The sequence below is a fragment of the Dama dama genome, chromosome 18 (assembly GCF_033118175.1).
Source record: "Dama dama isolate Ldn47 chromosome 18, ASM3311817v1, whole genome shotgun sequence".
NCBI classification, from domain to species: Eukaryota; Metazoa; Chordata; class Mammalia; order Artiodactyla; family Cervidae; genus Dama; species Dama dama.
The window spans coordinates 39895472-39918090 of NC_083698.1; the positions used below are offsets into that span (position 1 = coordinate 39895472).

Sequence of the window (22619 nt, forward strand, 5' to 3'; positions counted from 1 at the left end):
TATCTGGGCCAAAATCCAGTGTTTTTTTCCATCCTGAGCTCCCTTGGGGCTCACCATAGGGAGTGGCTGCAGTCTGATGGCTGCTAGATCTGATATTCTTCTCCTTCCTGAGTGCCCTTAAAACTCACCAGCTCATATTGGAGAGCTACAATCACTGATGACCTTGACATCCTTGTTTACTCATATGGCAGGGAATATTCCATTTATCAATATATAAGAAAAATAAGAAATGGCAGAAGAAACCAAAAGTCCAAAGGTAATGTTGGCCAGGAGTGAGTGAAGAGGCTGGATATTCAACATGATTTGAGGTAGCTAGAGAACAGTTGATAGCCTATTTTCATAAGCCCTTCCTACTTGAAGTAATATTTCTACCAATTTAAAACTTTACTTATAGGTGATGGTCTGGCATTTAAATTTCTGTTTTTCTGAAAGCATAAGAAAATGAAAGTAAATGCAGTCATTAAAATATTTGTTTTCTTAAACAGTATTGAATGGTGACAGTGTGACTTGGTCTGGCAATTTTTAGTAATTTTAGATGGTAATATCTTTCCAGTTTATTTGTGTTTCTAATGTCATTAATAGAAAGACATTCTTCATAGACAGTCAAAACACAATCAATGTAATCAAATTTATAATAAAGTGACATTTTTCAACAGTCAAGAAAAGGAAGGTTGACATGTAAATGTCATCCAGCAAAGCTGATATTTTAGGTTTTCTTTGCTCTTTTGTCAAATGCTGAAATCAAGAATTTTTTGGATCACTGAAATTCAATGACTGTTTCAGTGAAGACTTTTTAAATTGCCTTTGAAAATTTAAAAATAGAAATTTTATCTGATTAGGATAAACTGAACTAACTTTAACTTGATAAAAGATATCCAAAGAAACATTATCTATAACCCCTATCAGTTGTGAATGAACATCTATAAGTATATTGCTTTCTTAAGTAGGGGGGGAAAAAAAGGGTTCCAAAAAAAGTAATGAACATAAATTAAGATGCAAAATGGAAAGCATATTTAAAAGTGATTGATAAATTCAATGGCAAAAGATGGCATGTAATGATTATTTTCTATTTTTTTCTTTAATTGAGCTTTTCTGTTTCTTAATTATTCTGTTTTGGTGTAGAAAACACTACAACTTTTATTTCATATAGTAGGTTGCCAGTGAAGGGTAGCCTTGGAAGTAATGAGGCTTTATTAATTAATTTAATGCTTTGCATAAACTCATTTGGGTCTATCTCTGCTTCCTCTTCTTTATAACCTGTTTTCCATTGAAGTCAACTGTCAGTCTGATCCTATAATTCTTTTGCTTAAAGCCCTGCCATTGTGGCTTTTACTGTGTTCACTCTTGGCCTTACCTCTGTTCACCTCAGTCTCTTCCTAGTCTTCCAGTCACACCTGCCGTCTCTTCATCACAAGAGCCAGCTTCCTCCCTCTTTCTCAGGGCAATTTACACATGCCTTGTCTCCAACTGGATGCATTTTCCCTCTTATTCATCTAGTTACTTCTCAGGCTTACATCTCATGCCTGAGCTCAAGGCAGTTCCGTGACTGACTATGCCCTGCTCACCCTGCTATGTGATTTCATGATTCCAGGAGAGATTCCTTCAAAACATTTATTACAATTTTTGTTATTCATTCATGAAGCTGTGCCATTATTGTCTGCACCCCACTAGATAAACTGTGAGCTCCATGAAGGCAGGTTCTAGGTCTGCTACTCTCTAGTATATCTCAGAGCCTTGTGAGCATCCAGTGACCAGGTGCTGCATAGATGACTACATGAAGTTCCTTGAATTAATAAACAATAAATAGTTGTAAAGATGATTACATTTTGGAGAGCTAAGATTTTTAGTCATATCAAAATTATTGAAAGCATTCTTAAATAAAAGAATATTGATTGTTGCTGGTGATTATGAAATGGCACATATGAAGCAATATTAAAGTTTTATTGAGTCAAGCACTCTTTAAAAAGTAAAATATTATTAGGTATTCAAAGATAAAATATCTCCTGTAGAAAAGAAATGCAAGCCCCTTGATGTAAGTTGGAAATGAATATACAGTCTATCAATTGGTGGCGTCATAAGGGGGCAGATTCTTTACTGACTGAGCTACCAGGGAAGCTTAGAAGGAGAAGCTTCTTACATACCATACTTAAATGAAAGAATTATATATGTTATGTTTATTAAAATTTCACATTCACATCGAAAAGGCAAAGACAACAACAAAATGTGTTTGTTTTCTCATACAGACAGAATAGGCATAGATTGGCAAGGCTAGACTTAGCAAAGTACCTCAAAATCACTGGGATCTTGTTTTAAAAAATGCATATATGTGATGTCCTGCTGTTACCAATTAAGAAAGACAGGGGTGAAGGTAAGGGACTTATATGTCTGTATATTCAAGAAGTACTCTAATTTGGAAAAGTTTTTTTTTGCTTTGTCATCAATAAGCTGATAATAACTACAATCTATTTGATGTTTATTATGTAGCAAGCATGTACAAACATGTACAAACATTCATCATTTTGTTTAATCCTGGCAACAAATATGTGAATAATTGAAACAGAAATATGTCTGCCAGCGAATGAGAAACCTTACTAGAAAGGCTATGTTTTTATTTTTTAATGACTTATTTGCATATATACCAGCCATATTTTACTTAATAGTTAATGTATATTTGATTTCTTATATTATCCCTTACATGATAATGGAATGAAATGGATTTGAATTTAGGTGGGTTTGTTCAGTGTGAATCAAGACAAAGTGAAGCAGAAGTCACTCAGTCGTGTCCGACTCTTTGCAGCCCCATGGACTATACAGTCCATGTAATTCCCTAGGCCAGAATACTGGAGTGCGTTGCCTTCCCCCTTTCCAGGGGAACTTCCCAACTCAGGGATCGAATCCAGGTCTCCCGCATTGCAGGTGGATTTTTTACCAGCTGAGCCACAAGGGAAGCCCGAATCAAGAGAAAGCTGGGTGCCATATGTTTGGGAAAGGCTGAAATGTCCCAAACCCAGAGTAGAAATAAACTTCTCAGGGTTGTAAGCTGAACCGTGCATGCATGCTCAGACATTCAGTTGTGTCATCCATGGGATTCTCCTGGCAAGAATACTGGAGTAAGTTGCCATTTCCTCTCCCAAGGGATCATCCTGACCCAGGTATCGAAACCACATCTCTTATGTCTCCTGCATTATTAGCAGGCAAATTCTTTACCACTAGCACCATCTGGGAAGCCCTAGCTGAACCATCTTCTGAGCTAAAACTGTCAGGAAAATGTATCTGGATCAGAGAATATACCAGTGTAGAAGAATCTACTTTTAAATTATGTTTTGGAAGAAACTACACAGTCAGTAACTATGGATGCAACTCCAAAAATGGGATTTACCAGCCAACAGTTTATAGTCCAAATTATCAATCACTTATTATATATCATCATTATACTATTTTTGCACCAAAAATATGAATTTATATATGTGCATACAATATGAAAAAGTGCATATATACATGTTATAGTATATTTTATATTGAAAGACTATAATTATGCCCGTCATAATGACAGCTAACATTTGTAGACTTTGCTAAGTGCCAGACACTGTTCTAAACATTTTACATCTGTTATCTCCTCATAACAATGCTGTGAAGCTTTGTTACTCAGTGATTATCCCCATTTTACCAATGAAGAAATTTGAGTTAGGTAGATTGTTATACATCCAGGGTCATTTCTCTAGTAATCAATGAAGCCAGTACTGTAATTCTGGTCTTACTGAAACCAAAGCCAGTGTTGCTCTTCATCACCAAAGGAAACTGCCTCTGCCCAAGGTCAGCTTTTCAAGTTATTTTACATCATACCACCACCCATTCCCACTGTCTACCTGCAGTATTTTGCCTCTAACCACCCTACAGTAACACAAGATGCTCCACACAGCTGTCCTTTCTGTTTCTCTAATGCATTGAGCTTTTCCTTTGCTTTTACTGTTTCTTTGCCTGCACCACTCCATCCCCTGCTACTTCCTTGTTGGCTTCTTGCTCAAAGCTCACCTCCTCAGGAAGACCTGCCCTAATAACTGGTTTCAATAAATGCTTGCCTGTCCCAACTTTCCTCATTTTCTATTACACAACCCTATTTTCTTCATGGTACTCATTGTTTCTTCAAATTATCATAAGTATTAATTTGTTTCTAAGTTTATTGTTCTTCTCTCCTACTAGAATCTAAGCTGAAATGTTGCAGAAACTAGTACTCAAGAAACCAAGCACCACACTGGGAGAGTTGGAGAATTCAGGTTTATTACACCCACGGGCCCAGAGGAGTTAGCACTCTAAGCTCTGAACTCTGAACAAAGGCATTGCAAAATTTTTATAGACAGACTATAGTGGGCAACACTAGCTGTTAATAGGCTGGTTTAAAATAAGGGGTTTCATGCACGGGAACAGCAGTCAAGATGGGGAGGGGGACGCCTGACCTTTACACAGACAGGCATGATTAAGCAATTTGCAGGGGCTGGGCAGTTGCAAAGAGCAGGACAAGGGTGAGTGAGATAAGCTCCAGTAGCTAGTATTATAAATCCCCACTTTCTGAGACTGCATGACCTATGTGATCCAGACTTTGCAAGGAGCAAACTGAGTTAGAGAGGCAGAAGGAGCAGGAGGTTCATGTAAAATTTTAACTTTTCCTCTTCACTAACAGAGAATGATCCTTATCTTTTTTATTCTCACTTCTGTGAATGACTTAATGATAGCTGATTTGTTTGAATTTAGACAAAGAATGTGCTAAATACTAAAGATAAAAAAAAGAATAAAATAGGAAACTATAGCAAGAAGTTTTTAATATAGCAGTTGGAGAAGATTTTTTAAATCTCAAAACATTGTCTTGTCTCAGAGAATAACTTAAGGTTGAAATTGACCTTAATTCTACATTTGATTTATCTTGCACTCAGAGACAGATAAAAAAAGTTCTTGCTTCCATATGCTCTAATGTCTCCTCATGCATAGAGAACAGGGATGATTTGGGTGATCGATATTTGGAATGGATTCTACAATACCTGTAAATCCAAACCTGTTTGCCCTATATAAACATTTGGAGAACATTATAAACCTAACAGGTTCTAAGATCTCCTGGAGATCCTGATTCAGTAAGTATATCAGGGGTGGAACTTGGAAACCCATACGTTTGAAAGCACATGTCCATTCCCTTTGGGTCTCTGATAACCACACTCCCATGTTGAAAACCCACCAGACAATGTTGCCTGGCTTAGGAAAACACTTCTGTGTTTTGTAATGGAAATGAATTTTAGGAAAATAACATATACTTGCATAACTTGAATCTAAAAAAGCAAGGTTACTTTTTTTTAACAGAGCTAAATCTTAAAATTGAAGTTTGTAGTTTTAAATATCATTTATTCAGACATTGATTTAGTTTTCATTTATAAATCCTTCCTACCAAAAAAGCACAAGATACTTTACAAACATTAAGTGCAGGAGAAACATGAATCTTGACAAAAACACTGTCAAGAATCTAAAATATTTTTTGTAAGTGAAAAAGTATAATTCTGCCCTTCGAATTGAATTTCAAATGATATCTCCTACTCTAGTGACATATGTATCTCTTTGTTGCTTTGTTGATTATGAGCGTTTTATATGAACTTAGATATTCTTATACCACAGGCAATCGAAACCTCTCTTTTCCATATATATCCTTCTTCTTTACCTTTAAATGAGAAGCCATACATTATTTCCATTATTTAAGTAGAGGGAAGGGAGTTGAAGTTGTACTCTACCATATTTTCCCAAGAAATCTTAATTTATCCCTTTTTTATTTTCTCCAGCTATACTGAGGTGGCTTTGGATTTCACAGTTCTGCCAATTTTTTATTCATGTTCTGTCAAAATCACCTGTAACACTGTGACTTTTTTGGACTTCAGATATGAAGTCTTGGTAAAAGATCTAACAATGAAATTTGTTCATTTTTACCTCTAGGGTTCCTTTCACTTCTAACAGTTTGTCTGTACAAATCTGTAGAAAAGTCACATCTAAACTTGAATCTCCATAAGTGCCTTCTTCTCATCTTATTTCTGTTTGTATTCTTCTATCAAATTCACCTGCACTATGTTACATCTCCTAAAGTCCAGGATTCAGTTTAGGCTTCCGTTTAGAAGAATGTCAGAAAGAAAGAATGTTATCTAAAGGTTTGTGGTTAAATTGTTTAACTTCCAGTGGGCATTTCTATTGTGCATTCACAGCCACACTATATTTGATATCTAGGACTTAATTTTAATGATAAGAATTCAGGCACTCAGTTTTCTCTCTGTGTTCTTAGGGTCTCAGAATATTTAATATGAATTGAATAAAAATAAAAAATAGGGTTGTTTATTACAGCCGTCTTTGCACCAAAGCATTTATAACTTGGAATTCCAGTGTGAGAAACAGCATTGAGGAGCCTAACATGTTTTTTAACCTTTAAAAAAAAAACAAAAAAACTGCTTGATCATTTCAGAGGGAAAAAAAAGACTGTGAATCTAGTTTAGTAAATAAAATTCAACACATGTAAAACTTACTTTTATTTGGAGTTTTTTCAAGGTCTTTAACCAGTGCTCTTATTTCAAAATGCTTTATTAATCCATTTTTAAAAGAAGAAACCACCATTTAATTCAAAATCTGAACTTTGCCATACATACATACAACTATCTAGTAAAGTTTAGTTGATGTTGATTCTGTAATCTTTTCATACAGAAGACTGTGTCATCCAGCAAATTTATTGCAAGACTGCCGTCCTTGAAATATTTGAATTGATGAAAAAGAATGAAAAATTGAATTATGACTTCTTGATATGAAATATTATATAAACATTCTTAGAAGTTATATTATTAAACATTTATTCCATAATTAGCACTGTAAAAATATAAAAATGAAGAAAAATACTAGTTTCAGAACATGTTATTTATGTACTTAAATATGTTGATAAATTACATTATCTTTTATACAGAGACAAATAAGTCACTCAACAAGTATAAATCTTTTCCCAGTATTTCTTAATTTTAGCTTATAGTAGGGACAGAATGTCTGGGAAAGAAATTTAAATTTATCACACCACAAGAGAATCTAAAATACATTTGTGAGAGGAAAAGATGTATTTATTGATGTTATCAGCATTTTCATTAAGAAATATGAAAGATAAAAAAATGCTAGCATTGGGATTATGAGAGATTTTATATTTGTTTTCCTAATTTTACAGTTTTTAAACTGTAAATATAGGGCTTCCTAGGTGGCTCAGTGGTAAAGAATCCACCTGCAATGCAGGAGATGCAAGTTCAATCCCTGGGTCAGAAGTACCCTTGAAGAAGGACGTGGCAGCCCACTCACCTATTCTTGCCTGGGAATTCCCCTGGACATAGAGGAGCCCAGTGAACTACAGTTCATGGGATTGCCAAGGAATCAGATACAATTTAGCAACTAAACAATAACAACAAACTATATTTACTTTTTAAATAAAAAAAAAAAAATGTGTGAGTATGTGTGGAAACAGAAAAGAAGCCTATTGGTGATCTGCTTTCCTACCTGCCCCCACCTTGGTCTGTTTCTGCTGCTCTTCCGGGCTTATCGCCCTGCATATCTCCATCTCCTCCTACCACTGTCTTTTAGACCATCTTTTTTCCACACACACATCTGACTGGCTTACTCCAGCCTATCCATCACCAATCACTTAAATCTCACCTCCTAATATTCTAATATCAGTTAATTAATTCTCCCCAGTAATATGAGCACATGTAGCTCTCTTATTGCTTAATGATGATAATGAAATAGAAACATTCTTCAAATTTTCTTTTGAAATGTTTCTTAAATGTCAACATTCTAGTGCCATATTTTCCTCTTGAGGCCCTCCTAGATATTAATTATTTTGTCTTTGTTTTTTCAAATATCTTAAAATTTTTTTATTAATCTAATATCTCTATTATAAATTGAAATATATAATCTGTACCTATATGTAAATATATACATATATATACATATATATATATATGTATATATATATATATATATATATATATATATAATTGAGACAAAGCAATTTTCCTAAATTCTTGCTAGGTAGTCTTACCTAAATTTGGAGTCCAAGGCTTACTGGGTTTTGGCAGAAAAAGTGCTTGCTAGTGATGGCAATTTAGCAATAAACTGAAATTTTCTCCTCGATGTAATAAAAATAATTGAAAAGGAATTGGAAAGGACTAGCTCATTCTATAATTCACTGTCTTTTAATGCTGTGCTTGGGTAGTACCTAATACTGTGACTGCTTCTTCCAGTGAAAGCAGCCCATATTTATATTAATCTGCCCCCATTGCCTATGCACTTTTACATAGCAATGTGGAAGGGAGTCACTCAGGACACATGGCTTATCAGTGTGCTGAGTCGAGTTCCAGGCATCTCCTTTTACAGTTGGTGAGTACATTAATAACATGAGCTGTACCAAATAAGATGGCTATAAAGGTTATATATCCAGTGCCGTTTAATTAGAGGAGCCTTTTAGCTAGGAAAGAACACTTAGCAGTAGCATGTGGTAATCAGATTCAGGTATTTGAAAACCTGCAACTTGAAATCATAAGGAGGGCTTATTTGACTTGATGATAGAAATCAGAGCTACCATCAGTTACTGGGAAGACGCCCAGAGGCAAATTATTATTTGATACAAGATTTATTAAATCCTAGAGCTGTTTTAAACTATTATTGAAGCATTGATGCACCAGAAAATGGACAGTAGATGGTGAGGTATGCAAACCTTCTTTCCACTCTGCCAAACAGATGAGGTAAATAATTTCACATATATAAGGGCAGTCCCTGAATAGTGTATGGGGGAAGGGCCAGAGAGAGCCAGGGCTTTGTACCTAATTAGGAAACCATTGGGTTCCAGTTTGTTGCACGGCATTCTCCACTCACCTGCTCCTTTCCTGGGATGGTAGACAGGCTGAGAGAGACCTTAGGTACATCCCAATGGTCCCCTGAGTTATCTCCAAATGAAGATGAAAAGCAGAGGAGATCATAGAGCATTAAAGAAGCATTTAGTATCTTCCAAGTCTAGCAAACTTGGAATAAATCACAAAAGAAGATAAAAGTTTGCCATAAGGAATATGGTAAAATGGAAGAGGCAGGAGCATACAGAATGATTTAAATACTAATAGAGAGATCATCACATAATTTTACCCTTGAAAGAAAATATTTAGTTTTACTTGATGGAAGCCAGTGACTGGTACCCAGTAGGTTCTGTATAGGGAAGTTGTGTAGATTGTTCAGCCAACATCATTCCATACACAAATGTGATCTTAGGAATTGACAGTCCTGTTGATTTTTTTTTTTTTTTTAATCAGTAGGGACTAAAGCATCCTAACAAGGTGCCACCATAGCAGGAGGAAGTGGGACACTTCCAAAGGGCAAACACTCTACACTTTTCCTGCCATCTCTGTTCCTCACTCCAATCCAACTTAGCAACAAATGGCTCAGTTGCTTTTTTATTTTTTTTTCTTTTCTATCCTCTCTCCCCTCTCCTCCCAGTAGCTGTTCTAAAGATTCCTTTCTGATGAAAATGTATAAGAATTGGACTTTGATAGGCCAGCGGCAGGTCTCTTTCCCCAAAGGAAGAGCTGCTTTCCTGGAAATCTGAGCAGGCTAACCCTCACCTGTGTACCAGAATGTCCCTGTCTTTAGGCTTAGAGGGCCTGGAACCCTTTATAAGTGAGCAGTAGAGAGGGAGCCAACTGCACCACAGCTCCTTCTACACTTTATCTCTGCCCACTTCTTCAAACATGCTCCTCTGATTAGTGAGAATGTCGGGTCAGAGGGAGAGAGAGGAAGACAAGAGACGAAGCAAGTGGGAGAAAAGGGTGGGAGGCAACACAAGAGGTCAGAGCTGTGGAGCATTCTTGCTTCCATAAGGATGAGAGGGAACCCAAGGAGGAGCATCTTGGTTTTGAAGTCAGAGTGATAAAATGTTCATCTGAGCCATATGGTGGACATCAAAGCTTTCACTGATATTTTTGTCAAGAGATGGACTTCATGGATCTGACATCCTGGATTGCCTGTTTAGGTGCTCTTTGGGGTTGAGGCCAGGCTGCATTAGTTCCCTAAGGAGCAGCTCTGAATTACTTTCCCTCCTTCCCAGCTGTGCTTCCTGCTTTCAAAAGCTAGAAGAAGCACCACTGGTGTCCACAGGAAGAGAGGCTTTTAGAAAAAGAAAGAGTAAAACCATCTTGATTGCATATTTGGAGTTATGAGCCTTTTACTTGATAAGGGTTACTTCATAAATTATTTTCCTATTCTTGACTCTTTTTGGTTACTGAATGTTAGAAAAATTATAGGTTAAAATTAAGAATAACATTTATTGAGCATCTTTGTTTTGGGTCACACACTTGATGGAATGTCTCTGTCTCTGATAACTTACTGCATCCTCATCACAACTCTCTGCATTTAACACTATTATTCCAGTTTTACAGAAGTGGATACTGAGGCACAGGTAGACTGAATGAGCTGTCCAACAAAGGTAGTAAGAGATATACCTGAGGTATATGAACCAAGGTATTCTAACTGCAGACCCTACATTATTAACACTCTTGTCTCTCAAGTTATCTAGAGAAAATGTCTGCATTGGATAAGAGTTTGAACCAGCTAAATTAAGCAGAGTCTATTAAACATGACCACATATTCTACGTGTATGAAGTGCTCAGTTGCTAAGTCATGTTTGACTCTTTGAGACCCCATGGACTGTAGCCCTCCAGGCTCCTCTGTCCATGGAATTTTCTAGGCAAAAATACTGGAGTGGATTGCCATTTCCTTCTCCAGGTGATCTTCGCGACCCAGGGATGGAATCTGAGTCTCCTACATTGACAGGCAGATTCTTTACCACTGTACCACCTCTACTATATCATGTCAAAGAGTTCCTCTGGAATAATAATAATAAAATTTCTGCTAGAAAGAAGATATCGCCCAATAGGTTACATCAGTCAGAGACTGGACCTTAAGTGGGGTGAGGAGCACAGGATAAGAAACAGGGAGCCAAAAATGTGCAGATCATAAGATGCAGCTTCCAAAATAAGAAAGTCATAATTCAACACATAAGCCTCTGGGAACAGCAGGAGACTAAAAAGAACATAAGTGTAAGAACTACAGGCTGGAAAGGTGTTGGTTGTCCCAGGAATTCAAGTTTGATCTTCCAATTTTGCCCTAAGGCTGATTCTGCTCTTGCTCTTCCAAATAACAACTCAGTCCACTTTTTTCATATCTTGATTTAAATCTTAAACAAAGAGCCTTTATCTAACCTGTTAAGCAAACACAAAAGAGTAGCATTTTGAATTGTAGGTGAACAAAGATTTAGTGCAGCTTCTGTTTTTTTCAAAAATGAAAAAGCACCTCCTGTATCACTCTCCTGAGTGACTACTCAAAAAATCACAGATATCAAAAATAAGAGGATAGTAACAGAGTTTATTAGTCCTTCAAAGTCCATCCCCTTCTCTTGCTCCAGACCCAAATTGCTGAGTCAGAGAGGAATGCCTTCTGTGCCGCAGGGCAATGCATGAGCATAGTTTGAAATGCCTGTGACCTTCCCTATGACCTAATCCTCTGACCAAATTCCTTAATCATGAATTGAATTCTTCTACTTCACTAGCATCATCCTGCCTGGAGAAAATGAATGTGTCAGACACAATGTACTTATGATTCCCTAAAAATAAATGCAGAAATTAAAATCCCTGGAGATTTCAGTTCTGGAGTGGCAGAGATTCAGAAGCCAGATGCTCTGTAGGATCTTTGAAACAGACAAATTGCACACCAACACTCATCCTCTGAGGACTGATAATGCAACCAGTATGTGTTTTATTGGCACTTTTTTTCCAACCTGGATTTTCACAGCAGGACTAGATTACCTCTTCCTGTGTGTTCTCCCTAATTCAATGGCTCTTTTTTGTAGATGTTTGCTTAAAATAGTTGTAGGCGGTTCCTTTTTTTAACAGCTTAAGAGTGAGACCCTTGTTGAGTCTCCCTTGTTGGTCTCCCTTGTTGAGACCAAATCAACAGATTATTATTTTAGGAACTCCCTTATTCTATAGAGTATCATGCATTTTCTAGTATGCCCTGGGAACCCAGAGTAGTGAATAGGCTGTGGAATATATGGGAGGTTTTTTTTCTTTCTTTCTTTCTCCAATGTATCTATTTGAAATAAAGGTGAAATAGAAGACAAGAGCATATATTATTGTGTATATTTCTAACAGAAAAATAAAGTATAAAGAAAAATATGCTTCTTGGACCGAGCTATGTTAAGAATCAGCATATCTATTTTCTAGTAAGTAGATCATGTCTTGTATTCAATGGTAAACAACAACTTCTGACTCTAAAGCCCAGGTCAGCTCCTCCATTTTTGTGAAGAAAAACCACATCAATCCCTAGAATAATATTTCCAAACCCAGCAAAGTCAAACATTTTATCTCCATGGAAACCAAAAATGAAACAATAACTTTAATGTAAGGTGCAGCGTCACAGTTAGAACAGCAGCACTTTCTCTGACTGAGACAACTTATCACACTGAGTATTCAGAAACAAATAGGAAGGATAAATGGAGGGGTGCAGGTGGGGTATGTTAAAAATGAAATCTTCTATAGTAATTTTAAAACACAAAATATTAGCATGTTGACTTTCCTGTTTGTAATACTGACTGTTTGACCATTGGGAGATTTGCTTGAATTTCTAATCATCATTTTCTTCATCTATAAAATGAGAATAACTTACTGCTGCTTCTTAAGTAATTATGTATGTAACAGGCATAAGGTGCTTTTATAAGTTAACTCAGTTCTCATTATACTTATGTGAGCACATACTATATGGTGCTTTTTATACCCTGGAACTGTTGTAAATACTTTGCATACATTTATGAACATATTTTCCTTAAAACAATCATGAGGTAGATGCAACCATTGCCCTACTTTATAAGTGAGGAAACTGAAGCAAAAAGCAAATGATATAATGCATGTTTGGTAGATTCCAAGTATTTATTAATATGTAAATAGGTATACAATTGTATCATCCCAAGAGATTAATTAGCCACTTTCTGTTTAATGGGAATAATTCCTTTCTTTCTATTCTAATTTGGAAGGCAGATTTTAGCTAAAGTGATATTTATTACATGATATAATAATTTTCTATGAGAGATATATAAAGAAAAGAAAGTGAAGTCGCTCAGTCATGTCGACTCTTTGCAACCCTGTGGACTGTAGCCCACCAGGCTCCTCCATCCATGGAATTTTCCAGGCAAGAGTACTGGAGTGGATTGCCATTTCCTTCTCCGGTGAATCTTCCTGACCCAGGGATCGAACCCAGGTCTCCCTCATTGCAGGCAGATGCTTTACCATCTGAGCCACCAGGGAAGGACCATGAGAGATATAATTTATTTTATATTTTAATGTTATAGTCAACATGTGTGGATACTTAAGTTTCTTCAGTCGTGTCCAATTCTTTGTGACCCTATAGAATGTAGCGCACTAAGATCCGCTGTCCATGGGAATTCTCCAAGCAATACTACTAGAGTGGATTGCCATGCCCTCCTGCAGGGGCTTTTCCTGACCCAGGGATTGAACCCATGTCTCTTGTGTCTCCCACATTGGCAGGTGGGTTCTTTACCACTAGTGCCACCTGGGAAGCCCCGTTATAATCTATGCGTAATAGTAACATTGAAATTTGAGGGCATACTTAAGTATCAGATAATGATAATATAATTAAATTTCAACTGTTGTTAAAGAGCTCTTACAAGTTACCAGAGTTAATTCTAATCTGTCCTAAAAAGTAGCAGCTTATGTTTGTTCTATACCCAAAGAAAACTTAATAGCAGTACTTCACTCATTTCTGTTTTTGGCCATTGGCCCTGAAGTGTTGTGGGATTTCAAGTTCAATATTTCTCATCTACATTGCCCTTGTCATATGGTGGTCACAGTTCTAACACTCATGTTTATTATTATTTGAGCAAATGCAGCATGGCCCGGAGAAGGCAATGGCAACCCACTCCAGTGTTCTTGCCTGGAAAGTACCATGGACAGAGGAGCCTGGTGGGTGGCCATCTATGGGGTCGCACAGAGTCAGACACGACTGAAGCGACTTAGCAGCAGCAGCAGCAGCAGCAGTGTGGTCATATAAAGTTGGACATAACAGGTGCACTTTCAATACTATGGAAATGTGTGAGCAATTTAATCAGTATAATTTGTGAGGATGTTTTTATCTTAGCAAATGTTGCAACACTAGGTAATTATGTACTTTCATGCCTTCACATCACTTAATACTGGAAAATGGAATTGTCAAGTTATCCCCATCTATAGTCCTAGAACCTGATATGAGACACATGTAACTCTTTACTTTGCAGGCTATGCTATCATCTGTCCACTTTATGCATCAAGTCAGAACAAAATTACTGGTAGTACTGTAATATTATTTTCCTTGCTTTCATGTAGAAAGTGAAAACTGTATGTACTGATAACACTAGATTTACTGTGAACATTTTTCCTTCATTAAGATAAAAGGAATTTGAAAACAATTTGTTTCAGCAATCTTTTATTTTCACTCCTCGTTCAGCTATCAGAACAAAACTGCAGAAGGCTTTTATAAAAGGAGTATGACATGGTGTTGCCTGAAATTTCATGTTGAGCATGGCATATGAACACACAGCTGATTGTAGTGTCAGAATGATGACATGTTTTATTTGTCTAAGAGCAAGAAGGGCAAGCACCCTGACTGATATGCTGCCTGTTTATTGCATGGAAAACTTTCCAACTTCTGTGCTGGTGGACCAGTGACCATGACTGAGGATACCTAAGACATTAGAAAGGTGGAAACAATGAAAAGGATGCTGGATGGGAGGTAAAACTGAGAAATCAGAGATGACATGTTAAATGGTTTAGTCAGGGCAAGTGGAATAAGAGGTTCTCCAGGTCTTTGTACTTGCTCTAACTGCAGTTCTAATAAAGCGCCAGTGTATAAACATAAGCCAGTCATACAATTCACATAACAGAATGAAGAGAGAAGTAAAAGGGGAAAATGTGAAATTTACCACTCAAGAGTTCATTTCTAGTGACTTCAATAGTGTCCCTATTGACTATACCTAAAGCCAGGATATATAAGACCCAGTGATGTATATCCTCATTTTGGAAGTCATGATTGTGAGAAAGCATTTTGTAACTATTGTGCCCAACCAATGTGTGTGTGTGGAAAATAGCCAGGAAGATAGAACACTGATCCTGCCACCGAGATAATGTGGGTAATATAAGAAATAAGTAATTAGCCTCCAACTAATAAAAATAAATGAAAAGGAAAAGAAATGTTAATATCAGACTAGAATCTGATGTAGTTTCATTGTTTATTTTTGCTTTTGTTTCCCTTGCCTAAGGAGACATAAAAAAAATTGCTATTAATAAAACCAATGTCAAAGAACGTACTGCCTATGTTTGCTTTTAGAATTTTTATGGTTTTGGTCTTAAATTTATACCTTTAATCCATTTTGAATTTATTTTTGTGTATGGTGTGTGAAAGTAGTCTAGTTTAATTCTTTTTCAATTCCCAGAACCATTGATTGAAAAAGCCTTTTCCCTACTGTATAGTCTTGGCTTCTGGTTCAAAGATTGATTCCCCATTTAAGTGTGTACTCATTTCTGGGCTTTGTATTCTATTCCATTGATCTATGTGTCTGCTTTTGAGACAGTGTCAAATGATTTTGATTATTGTAGCTTTGTAGTATAGTTAGAAATCAGAGTGTGTGATACCTCTAACTTTGTTCTTCTTTCTTAAGATTGTTTTGACTATTTTGAGTGTTTTGTTTTCCATACACATTTTAGAATTATTCTGGTAGTTTTAGTTCTAGTTCTGAAAAATGTCATTGGTATTTTGATAGTTGTGTGCTCAGTCACTTGAGTCATATTTGACTCTTTGTGACCCCTGTGGATTGTAGCCTGCCAAACTCCTCTGTCCATGGGGTTCTCTAGGCAAGAATACTGGAGTGGGTTGCTATGCCTGCCTCCAGTGGATCTTCCTGACCCAGGGATCGGACCTGTATCTCTTCTGTCTTCTGAATTGGCTGGCAGATTCTTTACACACTGAGACACCTGGCATCCAATTCATGCATTACCTTGGGAACTATACTCATGCTAATAATACTAATTCTTCCAAACCATTAGCACAGTATAACTTTCCATCTGTTTGTGTTGTCTTCAATTACTTTCATCAGTGTTTTATAATTTTTCAAGTGTATATCTTTTACCTTCTTACTTAGATTTATTCATTTTTTTATGTGATTTGCAAATGGGATTGTTTTCTTAATTTCTCTTTCTGATAATTTGGTGTTACTATATATAGATACAATTGATTTCTATATACTAATTTTGTTTCCTGCAACTTTGTGTAATTCATTGATGAGTTCTAGTAGTTTTTGGTGGTATCATTAAGGTTAACTGTGTTTACTGTCATGTCATCTGCATATAGTGACAGTTTTACTTCTTTCTTTCCATTTCAGATTTATTTTATTTCTTGTCTGATTGCAGTGGCTATGATTTTCCATTTTTATATCTTTACTTGTAGAACATCTTCTCTATTAGTTTTCAGATCTTTCTTATTAATAGTTGCTCTGTAAATAGTTGTAATTTTGGTGTGCTCATGGCAGGAGATGACCTCAAGGTCTTCCTACTTTACCATCTTAGGCACTGTCCCTATATATATATATTTTTAAGAACTGTACATGAACAGTGCACAATAATAATTAACATGGTCTCAGAGGGGAGAAATGATATTTTAGAGTTCTAATAGTAGAGCAGAGAGAAATTAATATTCTTTTGAGGAGCTTATGGACTTTAAGATCATTTTCCCTATATGGAGAATTGAATAATAGACATATAGACATGAAATGATTTGTAAAAATCATCTAGTGAGTTAGACAAAAAAAAAAATCAACCCACAATGTTTAGAATTCTACATCCAGCATAAAATATGCTGGACTACACCATTTTTCCACAATGGGGAATAAGAATTTCTTTAAGCAATGCAGTGTGATTGGTATTCATTGTCAGAAATCAAAACCTTGGACAAATCAAATGATCTATCAGAGACCTGGCCAAAATCTTTTAACAATAGACTCTAGGGGTATAGGTGATGCCAAATGTGTTCAAGAAGAGTTAAAACTAATCAGAAATTTAGTTAAAAAGTTGATCATTTCCGAGCATTAGAGTGTTAGAGGGGCACCAAAGTGAGCCATGCTCTGCTTAGATCCATATACAAATTCAGAGCTTACTTTCATCTTCATTTCCATTAGCTTTTTGAAAGTATTCTAGATAAGACCCATGCTCACTATGATTGCAGGCTCCATGTAATAACGGAGATTAGACATTTGGGCTTCCCAGGTGATGCTAGTAGTAAAGAACCTGCCTGCCAATGCGAGAGACGTAAGAGACGCGAGTTCGATCCCTGGGTTGGGAAGATCCCCTGGAGGGTGGCATGGCAACCACCTCCAGTACTATTGCCTGGAGAGTCCCATGGACAGAGGAGCCTGGCGGGCTGCAGTCCGTGGGGTCCCAAAGAGCTGGACTTGACTGAAGTGACTTGGCACACACAGCACAGACATTGGGTTACGTGTTAGGTGTTTTTTGTTTGTTTAAACTGTTATTGCTTTGGAAATACCCATTACATTCAGGTTATAATTTGCTGTGGCTTATTGATCTAGAATTATAATAAATAACTGAAGTTTTATCTTCATGTACTTAGCAGATTTCTTTCTTACTTCCTGACAGCCTTTCTACACTATAGATAACACTGCTAAGGACCAAACATAATTCCCACCCGCCTCATGTACCGGGAATATAACAGGGGTTCAGTAAGTGGCATAGGGGAATCATTCAAATGGGGACTGACTCCCAGCTCCCTTTGTGCGTCAGCACACATTCTGTATCTAAGTTTAACCTTGTTGAACCCTGATTTTCTAATCTGTGTATCAGAGAAAATGATAGCACTTTTGTAGAATTACTTGAGCAGTTCTAAGAGAAAATGTATACAAGCTCTTTTTGCAGTACATAGAACTTAACAAGTGCTAAATAAATGCTAGTAATTGAAATTCCAACAAGCAGAATAGCTGTTTTAGGTTACCAGAAACAGTAGAAACTTGGGTCAGGAACGGGTATTAGTTTACTAGGGATACCATAACAAAATTCCAAAGACTGGGTGGCTTAAACAACAGAAATTTTATTTTCTCACCATTCTGGAGGCTAGAAGTCCAAGATCAAGATGTTGGCAGGATTGCTTTCTCCTGCGTCCTCTCTCTTTGGCTTGAAAATAACAGTCTTCTCATTGTGTCTTCACATGGCCTCTTCTCTGTGTACATACATCCCTGTTGTTTTTTTTCCTCTTCTATAAGGACAGTAGTCAAAATAGATTATGGCTCCATCATTATAAACTCATTTAACTTTAATTACCTCTTTAAATGCCTTATCTCCAAATACAGTTACATTGAGTGTTTGAGCTTTGATATATGGAATTTGGGAGGAGTCAACCCAATCTAATATAAGATGCTACTGTTAAAATAAAGTTTTGATATTTGAAAGTGGAATAGAGAGCGTTGAGAGAAGATTTCACTGGTTTCTTATAGCATTCTTGGCGTTTATACTTTGGGAATTTTGTGAAAGAATTTATGTCAATTTTACATTGAAAAATACTTAGGTGTCATAATATTATGTGGTTCACAACGAGGTACCATTACATGCCAGTCAGGATGGCTGCTATCCAAAAGTCTACAAGCAATAAATGCTGGAGAGGGTGTGGAGAAAGGGGAACCCTCTTACACTGTTGGTGGGAATGCAAACTAGTACAGCCACTATGGAGAACAGTGTGGAGATTCCTTAAAAAACTGGAAATAGAACTGCCTTATGACCCAGCAATCCCACTCCTGGGCATACACACCAAGGAAACTAGATCTGAAAGAGACACGTGCACCCCATTGTTCATCGCAGCACTGTTTATAATAGCCAGGATATGGAAGCAACCTAGATGCGCATCAGCAGACGAATGGATAAGAAAGCTGTGGTACATATACACTATGGAATATTACTCAGCCATTAAAAAGAATTCATTTGATCAGTTCTAATGAGATGGATGAAACTGGAGCCCCTTATACAGAGTGAAGTAAGCCAAAAAGATAAACACCAATACAGTATACTAACGCATATATATGGAATTTAGAAAGATGGTAACGATAACCCTATATGCAAAACAGAAAAAGAGACACAGATGTACAGAACAGACTTGTAGACTCTGTGGGAGAAGGCGAGAGTGGGATGTTCTGAGAGAACAGCACTGAAACAAGTATACTATCTATGGTGAAACAGATCACCAGCCCAGGTTGGATGCATGAGACAAGTGCTCAGGGCTGGTGCACTGGGAAGACCCAGAGGGATTGGATAGGGAGGGAGGCAGGAGCGGGGATCGGGCTGGGGAACACATGTAAATCCATGGCTGATTCATGTCAATGTATGGCAAAAACCACTACAATATTGTAAAGTAATTAGCCTCCAACTAATAAAAATAAATTAGAAAAAGAATATTATGTGGTTCAAGTCTATTGGATGGAAAAGGAATAAAATTCTAATGAAGAGGTTCTCACATGTTGAGTGTAAGAGTCTGAGTCACAACTGAGTAGGTCATGTAGAAGGCAGAATCTTGGATCCCATCTAGAGAATCTGATTTTTGAGTCTGGTTTTGGTCTGCATTTGTTTCTTACTGCCACTGTGAAAATTTACCAACAATGTAGTTACTTGAAATGACAGAAAATCATGATCTTACAATTCTTGAGGTCAGAAATATAAAGTGGATCATGTGGACTAAAATAGAGATGTTAGAGTTGTTATTGCTTCTGGAGACTCCAAGAGAGAATTCATTCCCTTGCCTTTTCCAAATACTAGCAGCCACCTACATACCTTGCATCTTCATCCCTTCCTCCTTCTTCAAAACTCATCACTCCAACCTCTGCTTTCATCATCACTTTTCATGGTGTCTCTTTCTTATAAAGCCCTCTGATTACATTGGGCATACCATATAATCTAGGGTAATCTTCCCACATTGATATCTTTAATTGTAACTGCAATGTCCCTTCTGTCATGTCAGGTACTATATTCACAGGTTCTTGCAATTAGGACACAGGTATATTTGGGGGATCATTATTCTGTCTACCACAGGATCTAAAAATCTGTGTCTAACGTAAGAAACACACTTGATTTTACTACTGGCGGACACCTAGCAGGGCAGTGGGAGGCATCACAGATTCATCACGTCCACTGAGGAGCTGGTGTGGGCCAAGGCAAGGCAGCTGTTTGATCTCCGGTCTTCTCTACCTCTTCCCTATTCAGTTTACTACTCTCATTTGTGTATATATAGTGTAAGGCAATAGAGCATGCCTTGTGCAGGGCACAAAGACTAAACTTTTCCTTTTAACTCAGTTATTTTCATCATAAGCTTTAGTGTAAAATAAGTAAAATAAATAGCATCATGTAACAGAATGTGACCAGAGCTCTTAGAATTATTCATAAAACTACTTTTAAAAATCCAAGGAGTAAGAGCTCAGTCTATTTAAGGGTATCCCAGAGGAGGTAATATTTGCCATCAGTATGTCTGAACAGGTGGCAGGATTTATTTAGAAGAGATTCTTCCCTAGGCTAAATGAATGCATTGACTAAAGACTGAAAAGAGCAAACATGGGGTTATTCAGCAAGTGATGAGAGGTGCGGTTAGGCTGAGCATATGGCAGAAAAGGTGCTGGTCCTTCAGCATTCACTGCAGGTTGCTTGCCTTCCTTAAATGCCTTGGCTCTCCTTCACCATAAACACAAAATGCTAGCAAATGGGCACATGAAAGTAGGTCGCTTTTCTAATTGCTGTTGGTTTCTTCATGAAGAGTATCTGCCTTAGAACCTAGGTTTCTTGACCAGAAGTATATGGTCACCTGACTGCAGTTTTTACCTTGTACAAAAGTTGAAGAGACATGGAAAAGAAGATAAAAATGAAACATTTGGAAATACGTTGCTATCATTATATACCTCTAGTAAATTTAAATGTGAAGAATAAGACCACATACAAAACCATAATTGAGAGTAGGAGGGGGAAGGAAAGGAAAAAGATGAGGGCAGGAAGGTAGTAACAGACAGGAAAAGCAAAGGAGGGCTCTGAAGACTACATCACCATTTTGTCTAAAAATTTTCTTCCTCCATCCCGTAAACACACTAATCTTTAACTTATATGTGTTCTAAATATCTAATTTGGGTATTATGCATGAGTTTATACTGGTTGTGCATATCCAGTGGCTACATGTCTATGAGATCCTCTTTTGTTTGTGAAGACTACAAGAAGCGTAGAAAAATCCATTTGTAACCCACCTTCTGTGATGTTATAAGCAATCAGATAATTGGTATGTATTTCAAAATGATATTGGGATATCTCTCCAAAGAGTAGGTCCATTTTCCTGATACTGTTTTCTTTCTACAATTACTGCTGTCTCATTCAACCCTACCTAGAGTGATGATGACAACCCTTTTTTGTTCATTTCAGCTATGTTGCACATAAATCACATTTGTAGTCTCAGCTGTCTGATGCCATGGTGATGATGAGCATTTAGATATTTTATCTAAATATGAAGTTTTTCAAAATTTTATTTTCAGAAAATTATGTAACTCTTTGTGATCCATTCATACTGCACTGCTACCCCCATTATCATTCCCAAAATATTTATGCTGTGTGTTTTAGTTTTCCATTAGCAAGTCCTGTCCAATTCAACTCTCTTTTTATTACATAAACAGGGCATTAGAGCTATTTTCTGAGAATCAGCCAATGTTAAATCCTTCTATTGAAAATGTCTACTATTTTATGCTTTTAGCAACATTTTGTTTACAAACATTTCTTCATACTTGGCATCTAATTATACTCAGCTTCCCTAATGCTCTCTACTTGTTCACTTGATTTAAATTGTAATATTGATGATTGCAAAGCTCTTTGAAAACAATAGAAACATAGAACTAATTGGTTATTTTCAATTTTGTTGCCATAATAGGATTTTATAATAATTTGGAAAGTGTAGAAAGTTTGTTTTTTCCTTAAGTATGTACAATATAGAAGGTGAATGAGAAATTGCACATATATAATTGCCAGTTGATGGATTGTGAGGTTTGCAACTGACACAAATTTCACTAACTTCCTAAAAGAAATCTAAGTTAAAATGGGAAACACTAGCAAGTACAACCCACAATGTCTTTAAGTTCCTAGATAGAGTTAAAGCAAATTTAGGAGCCAAAAGTGTTTCATTGTAAAAGTAGAAAATTGACTCATTATTACTAGAAAGGGTTTAATGAGAAATAGAATAGATAAACAAAATCTCAGAGGCCTGTAAAAGGTTTTTTTCCCTTTTTATTTTGATTATTGTATCAACTAATAGCAGAGAAGTTCACTGTAATTACAGTTTGCCTCCTGTATTTTAATTCATGATAAAGTAGGTGCCTATAGGAACCCTAAAAATATAGGTTTTTCACTTTTAATATATTTGCATAGCATATCTGATTTGTCAGTTAGTTTCAGATTTCCAAATGTAAAAATAAC

At 36.6% G+C, this 22619-nt stretch overlaps 1 protein-coding gene across 3 annotated transcripts in view; it reads left to right on the forward strand.

Moving 5' to 3' along the window:
• The window catches only part of MAGI2 (membrane associated guanylate kinase, WW and PDZ domain containing 2), a 1418975-nt gene that overhangs the window by 293366 nt on the left and 1102990 nt on the right, over positions 1–22619 (forward strand). The gene's annotated exons all lie outside the window — the stretch shown is intronic.